Source organism: Panicum virgatum, chromosome 1N, assembly GCF_016808335.1.
Source record: "Panicum virgatum strain AP13 chromosome 1N, P.virgatum_v5, whole genome shotgun sequence".
NCBI classification, from domain to species: Eukaryota; Viridiplantae; Streptophyta; class Magnoliopsida; order Poales; family Poaceae; genus Panicum; species Panicum virgatum.
This window is the reverse complement of record NC_053145.1, coordinates 15,465,480-15,475,006: the sequence shown is the minus strand read 5'-3', so window position 1 is coordinate 15,475,006 and position 9,527 is coordinate 15,465,480. Positions and strand designations below refer to the sequence as shown.

Here is a 9,527-nt window from a genome sequence, read left to right as displayed (position 1 = left end):
TGCTTGTTTTTTGCTTCTAGATTCTTCATCTTGTGCTCGGCTCTAATGGCAATATTCACCAAGTCATTGAAGTCTTCAAACTTGGTAGTGGAGAGTTTGTCTTGCAACTCTGCGGAGAGCCCATCATACAGACGTTCTTGCTTTTTGGCATCGGTGGCCACTTCTTCAGGTGCATACTGGGAAAGGGTATTGAAGATATTCACATATGCCATCACATCACGACTTCCTTGAGTGAGATTCAGAAACTCCTTCTTCTTGATGTCCATGATACCCTTGGGAATATGGAAGGAGCGAAAAGCTGTGCGGAACTCCTCCCATGTGAAGCGGTAGTTGGCAGGGTGAGATGCCTTGAAATTCCGCCACCAAGCCCCAGGGGCATCATGCAGTTGATGAGCAGCAAAAAGAACCTTCTCATGGGGCTCACACTCAATAAGACCCAGCTTCTCTTCAATGACATTGAGCCAGAAATCCGCATCCAGAGGATCCTTGGAACCACGGAAGATGGGAGGATTGGTGCGGAAGAAATCCCCGAACCTGTTCACTTGAGGCTCAGCTCTTGGACCATTATTGCCGGCATTGCCCAACTGATTGACTAGGTGCGCCATGAGTTCAGTTTGTCGGGCCAGGACGTCCGCGAGGTTTGGGTGAATTGGAGGATTAGGAAGGGGATCCTCATTGTTGCGGTGGTTGTTGCCACCCGAACCACTGGCACCATCCCTTTCATTTCCCGAACGCAACACCATCCTGCTAATAAACAAAACGGTTAGCGGTCATGAATGAAAGATCGAGGATGATACACAAAGGCAGGGTGGAAAGACAATGTGTATATAAAAATCTAACACATGATCAACACCGGAACAACATATCTAAGAGAAAGGATAGATTTGGCCCACTAAGATTAGCAAGAACGAGATCAGCGAAAACTAGACCACGACACACTAGATTAGTTAGATGCAGATTTGAAAACCATAAGAAAGTATGCATGCATGCGAGGTATGAATGTACATGACGTCTCCTCACATCGTGAGCACGTCTTAACGTTCTAGCACTCACGACCCGCAACAACCGCATTGTCCAACAGCGCTACAACCCTCCTACTAGCGCTCAGGACAATGGGTGATTCTCACCTTCTCAACCCCGGTAAAAGGCTCAAAAGGTTTCCAGAGGGTAAAAGGGTTTTCCTACGCTCTCGCTACTCATGAAGACAAGAGGGGTTAAGCACATCTTAATTAAACAAGTGAAGCAGTAAAGGAGAATTAGCTCTAAGACGAAGGAAGAAGGATAGCAATCAGCCTTAAGTTCAAAGTTTTAGCAAAAGTAAACATTAGTGCAAGTAATCAAATTTTATTTGACTCTCAACCCACTAAGCCAATTTTTTAGGTTCACTTCATGGAAACTCAGCTCTGATACCCGTTGTGAGAACCGCCCAATTTGATACTATTTTAAACGAACCGCCGGTTATTATCATCCAGATGAGAGTTAACACATGCTTGCCAGAGCGCGTGCCACGTGTTATCCCACATCTAGTGACACGAATAACCGACACGTCATTCATCCAAAATAATATCAAATCCGGTAGTCCCGGTATGTGCTCCAACATACGCCCAGGAATCAGCATATGCACATACCGTTTACAATCGAATACATTGCTAAATAAACCACAAAGAGTAGTCTTATACAATCAGAGTTCACAGCGTAACATTACAAGTTCAAAATAGGTGGGTTTCCAGCTTCACCTTACAAGCCTTGGGCTCACGCGAGTCATATTAAACAGAGACTTAGAGCTTATTGAAAATACATGCTCTCACGAAGCTCGGTTACGATAAAGACTTACTAAAGTAATGACGTCTTGCTCAAGGACATCATTACAGCCACCACGACCTATTCTTCCCCCGCGTTTGGATCAGCGGGGTAGAAATGGCCGAACACCACTTCGGGCTCACCTGCAACTAGGTTTAGAAAGCAACCTGAGTACAAAAGGTACTCGCAAGACTTACGCGATTACGTATACAAGGATCATGCAATGGTTCAAGTAAAAGCTTTAAGGTTAAGTAATTATTGCATAAGCACTAGCTCTCTACACTATCACCTATCAAATTAATTAATCTTGCCCAACCCAACACTTTTAGTTGGTTAAGAGAGTAACATAATCTATAACTGATCATAGCTGTAACATGAAACATTCTCAGCATAAACGATATTCTATGAGGAGTTCATGGGTTAAAGAGCGTGCTCATAACCAAGAGCGCGGCAATTCGAATTGATTACAACCTTGCAAGAGTGTACTACTTTACCCACACGGCGCGAGGACCATGCGACTCACCCAACCGATCACGCCGGGCAAGGGGGTACTCACGTCAACCGTTCCCAACAAGGCTCAATCGTTGAGGGTACGCCTAGCTTGCGCGTGGAGACTTAGTTCCACCGAGGACATCTCTAAATTTTCCTACACATAGTTCCACTCGGGGACCTGCTAAGCCTCCCTACATAGCCCGTTGGCCACGCATCTGGGACCGGGCCTCAATGACCAAGTCAAAGAAGGTAATTGGCTTATCCGTTCCATTATATTGGATATGTGATAGCACAGAAAGGTGCTCAAAACCAACGTCATCCACTCGGTCCTTAATCGATCCAAGCGGACTATGCCCATGTGACTTCATTCTCTAGGCCCTACCATTCCGCTCGAATCTCGATACTACCAACTTCTACTTGCCCCAGCTCAAGTGCGATCAAGGATAAATAGGTAAGTGTGATACTCCAAACCATTCCTTTCTAGCAAGCAATATAAGTATTCTAAGCAGGGCTAAGCATCTAGTCAGATTAAGTAATTAACTATCTAACTAGTGCCAAGAATAGGGATAACAAATCAAGGATGGATTATGCATGAAGATAGGTATCAAAATGCAATACATACATACTACATTTATAGCCCAGCAATACCCAGTGGAATAGCTAAACTAAATTAGATTAGAAAGGTGCAAGGAATATGCTTAGCTGCTTGCCTTGGTTAGCTTCCGACTCGACCACGAACGGGATTCCGGGTTCAGGCTCCACGGACTCGGCGGGTTCCACGGGTTCGTTCTCCGACGGTCCGGTCACTAAAATACATGAATGCGATGCAAGAATTAAAGAATGAACTAAACAGCAAGTATAAATCATGAAATAATTTGAGCATGCAGAGCACATAACAAAGAACTCATGAAAATTGGTTTTGCAGCAAAATAATTTTCCTATAAATAACCATAAATAGATCAATTTTCAGCTACTCTAAGCAAGACAAAACAGAAAAGGCATGCAAACTTAACTAAACAAATCCAAGAAAAATATCATGGAAACTAGGTAGAAACACAAGGCTAACAAAACTGGTTTTACTAATTTCTCACTTTCCAGCAAAAAGTTCTATATTAAACCATATTTTGGACAGCAAGCACGAAATCGAAATGAAACCCTAACCAACATCAAGGAATCAAGTGAACAAGCTACACCACTGAAAACTACACCTCACAAGGAGTCCAACAAAATTTGGTTTGGCATTTTTCTAGCAGTACACAAATAAATAAGCAATAAACTCACTTTTGCAAGATAAAACTATAGATACATCTACAACAAAGTAACATGCAAAACAATATTTTTCTTGAGTATATCTCAGCTAGAGGAATCCAACAAAACAAGTTTCACAATTTTTGGAGCTATACATGATTTTCTATGGATTTTGCAAGATTGCAGAAAAACTAAACCTAATAAAACCCTAGCTAAATCGCTAGGTGCACCCCCAGCCGGCCAGCCCAGGCACCGACAGGCGGGGCCCACGGGCCAGCTGCCCACCAGGCCGGGTCAAGGCAAGGCCTACGGCCTTGACCCACCCGGGAGCGCGGCCACGGCACGCGCGCGGCGCGACGCGCTCGCGCACGCGCGGCGCCGGCGGCGGCGGCGCGAGGCGGGACGGCGAAGCAGGGCCAGAAGGGGCCGGGGAAGGCGCGCACGGCGCGGAGGGGATGGAGGCGAGCCTCACCGGCGACAGCGTGGATGGGGAGCGGCGGTGAGGAGGTGGCGCGATGAGCAGGGGCGGCGGCGGACGGAGGCGGTCGCCGACGGCGCTGCAGGAAGGGAGAGAGAGCCGGGTGAGGGGCGAAATCAAAGGATGACGACGCGAGGGAGCTCCCAACGCGAAGAATTGAGCCGCGGCTCACCGGAGCGGCCGAATCACGGCGGCGGGCGGCGACGGGAGCTCGGGCCGGCGGCGATGGAGGGGGCTAGGGTTTGAGGCGGGGAACGGGAACGGCCGCGACGCGGATAAGGAGAAGGGCGAGGGAAGAGGCGGCATGGGACTCGACGATTGCCGGCACGTGGCGCGGCTCACGAGGATGGCCGGCGGCGGCGACGCGTGCCGCGGCGCGCGGGAGAAAACAGAGAGGAGGGAGAGGGAGAGGCTGACAGGTGGGCCCGGTGCGATTTTTCTTTTCTTTTCCTTTTTTTTCCTGGGTTGTGACAATTTGTGAACACATGAAGCACAGGTGACCAATTCTAGAATCTCAATGCTAGAACAGGTAAACAAGACGACAACAGCCTGTGATATTTTACATAGACTATGTTGATATATGCAGAAACAAGGCTTGCCTAATCCAAATTCGGTCGAATGATCATCACGCATAGTACATAAATACAGCACATGAGATGACATGCGAATATAGCACTCACAATAATTACTACCACGGCAACGTCTTTCCATACATAGCTGCAACTCTCTTAGTATTACTACATACTACAGTTCATAGGCTGGCAGGAACAGATACTATCCTGACTGAATTTGGACGAGGATCGATGCACGCGAGCTGGTAGCAGGGAGATCAGCGAACGATGATATGTAGTTCCGCCGGAGATTCGACCACGGGACGACGAAGAGGTTCATACTCACTCCTGCGAGAATCATCAATGGGGTTTACTCACTCCTGCGAGAATCATCCGGGACGACGGCGCCAACAACAACAATGTATGCAGCGGCGATGATCAGTACTGGTCGGGCCAGAGGAAGGCGCCCATGGCGAACTCCCGCTTGGCGCGGAGGTCGCCGGCGACGGGGAGGCCGTACTCGCGGAGCAGGCAGTCCACGCGCCACTCCGGCATCGCCTCGTAGTCCGCCTTCTTGTACCGCGGGTAGTGCAGCGGCATCCGAAACCCAGCGCCGCCGCAGCAGCTGCTGCTCGCCGTCGCCGGCGGCCGCCGCCGCGGGCTTGCCGGCCTTGGGGTGGTGCTGCTGCAGGGTCACCACGCTAGGTCCCAGGGAGCCGATGCGTCTTCGCAGCAGGAGCTGCTGGACTGCAGGGTTGGCTGCTCGGGTGCTACGATTGCTTTGCTGGGGTTTGTAGTTTGTTTCCTCCGAATTGGCTGGTGGTTTGTTGAAGCAGGTCGTTCGTATGTGCCGGGGTATTTATAGAGGTAGGATTTTGGTCGAAAAAGAAAAGAAATCTATATAACCTTCTGAAATATTTAGGTTCGTCCACGTGTAATACCTCAACTATAAGATCGAATATTGAGCACCCTAAACTATTCAAAACTGTCGAAATAACCCATAGGCGGTTTTGAAAGTTGGTCTTGCTCACAGGGTGTCGGGGGGGGGGGGGGGTGCTCGATGTGATGAATAAAGAGGAGAAAGAGAAAAATGAGGAAGATGACGAAGAAGAGAGGGGAACGAAGAAGAGGAAGAAAATGACCCTCTCTCCACCTAAATTCAAATTATAGGTCCGCCACTACTTGCTTATCTTTAATGCTAGTGCCATTTTAGCATCCATGTAAGGCACCATATCATCAAAACCACCATTCGAAACTGCCTATATTTAGACATTTTTGAATAGGTTAGAATGTGCAATATCTGATTTTATAGTTAAGGGGGTTATAGAATAACTCCAATACTTTTTTTCTCCCGTTGAAAAATGTGAGATCCTACGGTTAAGTCTGGCAGAATTTTGTTTTTCGCCCATCCTATTTTATATTATATGCCGCCGATCCATCCTTCAATTATACTTCATTTGTGCTAAATTATAAGCTATTTTAACTTTTTTAGATATATAGTTTTTACTATATACCTAGATATCTATTTATTTTCAGCCGTATGCAATGTATCTTGATCGCTCTCTAAGTGCCCGAGGAGGACCACTTGAAATGGTGCAAACCGGCCTCTGGTCCTATAATGCTTCGGACGTCCCAACCTATAATAATGCTACTCTTCAATTGTACTTCGTTACAAATTATAGGTCATTTTGACTTTTGTTATAGTAATTTATCACATGAATCAAAATGTTATTGTGCATGTTTTGGATACAATGTGCATGCCGTGGACGTAAGAGGGCAATCAAGTGAAGGCCAATAATAGACCCTATTACTTCCGGAGCACGAATGATTTGTGTAAATCATCAATGCGGCATCATATTGCTGCGGACACGTGCAGCCTCAGATGAACATACAGAAACATACATGGGGGATTGGGGGTCCTCTGCATGATTGCCGAATGAATCGTGGTACTACGACGCTCGGTGGCGTGAGAGGAAACCAGGCGGCGTGTGTGATCGCATCGCGACGGCCACATCTCCTGCTCTCCCTCCCCACATTCCGACCGCCGCGTGGACTCTCCCGTTCCCAATCATTCCAGTCCCGGCCTGCTTATTAGCTCCTTGAAATAATTAACAGTAAAAATTGGATTGGTAATTTAGGGAAATTTGTCTACAGAACACTTTTAAAGCATGATTTTGTGCGCTGCACACTCCGCTCCCTGAATTAGTCTGCAGCATACTTTTGAGTGGAAAATTTTGTGTGTGGCACATTGACTCCATTATACAACTCATTTTCAATCTGAGTGGTGAAAGAACATGACATGAAAAGACTAAAATGCCCCTTGTATTTCCTCCACCGGGACCTTATCCCTTCGATTCCTTATCCATTCACGGTGGAGGAGCAAGACCTAGGGCTGGGGCTGGGGCTGGGACGGCCGCCGCCGCCTGCAGGCCTGCCGGCCTTCATGCCGAGCCCCCCACCAGCCACGAGTTGCGCATCATCCCGGCCGCCACGCGCTGGTGGAGCATCGACTTTTCTCCAGGACCTGGTCGTCGGGCATGGAGCCCGGCCAGCCGATGCAGACGTCCGTGAAGGCGCCGTCGGGCCGACGACCCCCTGCAGCGTGGAGTAGGACGTCTTCTGGTTACGCTCTGTGTGGTGGTGGTTGAAGTAGGCGGCGACGGAGATCTTGGGCGCGATGATGGGGATGTGGGTGGTGTACATGGCGCCAACGACCCCGGCACGCACGCGGATGCACGCGGATGCCGTCGCTCGCGGGGATAGGGATGCGGTGCTGCGCCTCGGCGCGCGGACGCCGTCGCGAGCAGGTGCGCCCCGCCGCCGGCGCGGACGCAGTCGCGAGCAGGGCCCATGGCCGCCGCATCCGTCGCCAACACCGCCGTCTCCCCGCTCTCCCTCCACGTCGCGCTCAGCCTCCTCGCCGCCGGCGCCGGGGGCGCCACCCGCGACCAGCTCGTCGCCACCTTGGGAGGCGACGGGCCCGGCGCCGCTGAGGCCTCCATGCGCTCACCGAGCAGGTGGTGCAGCTCGTGCTCGCCGACGGGTCCGGCGCCGACGGCCCGCGTGTCGCCTTCACCGACGGCGTCTTCGACAACGCCTCGCTGAAGCTCAAGCCGGCCTTCGGTGGGCAAGTACAGGACCGAGACCCAGTCCGTCGACTTCCAGAAAAAGGTTTGATCCCCATCCAGCCATGCTGCTAAAGAAGCAAGGATGGTTGGGCGACGGTGGCCACTGGCCAGGCTGTGGCAGCAGTGGATGGCCAGCCTGCGGAGGTGAGCGCCGTGAGGCACGTGAAGGCTGACCACCCCTCTGCAGGCCGGCCTCCAGCGTCAGTTCCGCGAGCCGTGAGCTGCCGGCGATGATCCGCTCCACGCGTCCCCCGGGGTCGGAGATGTGGGAGAGGCCGATGGACGACGACGGGCAGGCGGCACGCGTCCCCCAGCTCGCTTGTCATCTTTTTCCTTCCCCTCTGGCAGGCCACCGCGGCGCGCTCCCCCGCGTGTGCTCCCGCACACTGACCGCCGCTCCCCCGCGCCGACCGCGGTCGCTCCCCCGTGCCTGCTTCCACGCGCCGACCGCCGCCGCCGCCGCACCCCCGATCTGCTCCCGCGCGCCGACCGCCGGCGCTCCCGCACGCCGACGCGCAGCGGTCGATGGCCGGAAGGTCGGGTACTCGGGTGGCGTTGCTCGCGGCGACTGGCGGCGGTGATGGCAGGGCAGGGAGCGTGAGCGCCGCAGCTACATGAGCGAGTTGCGGAGGGAGCAGAGTATGTGCTCTGCCAGCTCTTGAGTATACGTGAACTACAGTGAAGGGTAAACTTGTCATTTTACCTATCACTTTGTCAGATATAGTTTATTTTATATGATGTAGTGTGTTACAAACCAAATAGCACTTTTACGGTGTGGTGGACACAAAATCAACTTTGGCAATGCGCGCTGCACAAAACCGTGCTTTCACAGTGTCCTGGGCACAAATTTCCCGGTAATTTATTAGAGCAGCTCCATCATCAAATGAGCAGTTTTTATATTGAAAAAAGGGGATGACTAATCTACTGAACAATGGAAGGTACGATGAGCCAGCGGAGACGTGGAAGATAAGGGCGTAACCGAAAAAAAACACTTCAGCGGCTATTGTTAACGGAAAGATTAGAAAATGGATGGAAAATGTAATGGAATGACACTCAAGGTATAAGTATTTAGAGTGATGGCCCTTTAAAAAAAAGTATTTAGAGTGATGGTAATGAAAAAGTTTAAAATTTTTGATAGCATACAAAGAAGTGCTGTAATTTTTAGTGGCACTCAGAATTTTTTTTGATTAAAATGTACCTGTATTATACCAGGAATACGTACATGGCACCGTACACATACAGGAACGACCTAGAACAATACAGAAGACACAGCTTCCACCCATATTTGCACAGAAGACCCTGAAGAAAAGAAAAATTACACAAAGGTCCAAAAGGTCTTCTGCGTCTCGTCCGCCGCCGTCCTTCTCCATCCTCGGCAAGAGAACCAACCAGGGAAGAAAGCAGCGTGGACACCAAGATCAAGAGGAACACCATCGCACAAAGGCTTTGGAAGGAACCGCCGTAGAAAGAAACAGTGAAGGCACATCGGCCGGGGACACACCCCATGCTCCTCTGACCATGAGCTCGAGCACGCCAACGGAAGCCGACGATGGAGACTCTCAAGCCCATCAACCTCACAACCACAAACCCAATAGCCGGCCTGCTGCATCTCGCCATCAACGCCTTCCACATACCTGGGCAAGCCGTTGACGAGCAGACTCCTATGCCGAAGTAACCTAGGACCGGAATAACCGACGCCATGGCGAGGCCTCCAGCACCCGTGTACTCCGCCCTCACATACCCCTCATCGGCGCCGGAGCTAGCGCAGACGAAGCGGAGTCGGGGTAGGAGGGACTTATTCCATGGCACCGCCGTCGCCGCTACCTCGCC

General features: G+C 50.8%; 1 pseudogene; it reads right to left on the bottom strand.

Moving 5' to 3' along the window:
- Positions 1 to 4,618: 4,618 nt before the first annotated feature.
- LOC120653352 lies at positions 4,619 to 7,272 on the bottom strand (annotated as a pseudogene).
- Between the last annotated feature and the right edge of the window lie 2,255 nt (positions 7,273 to 9,527).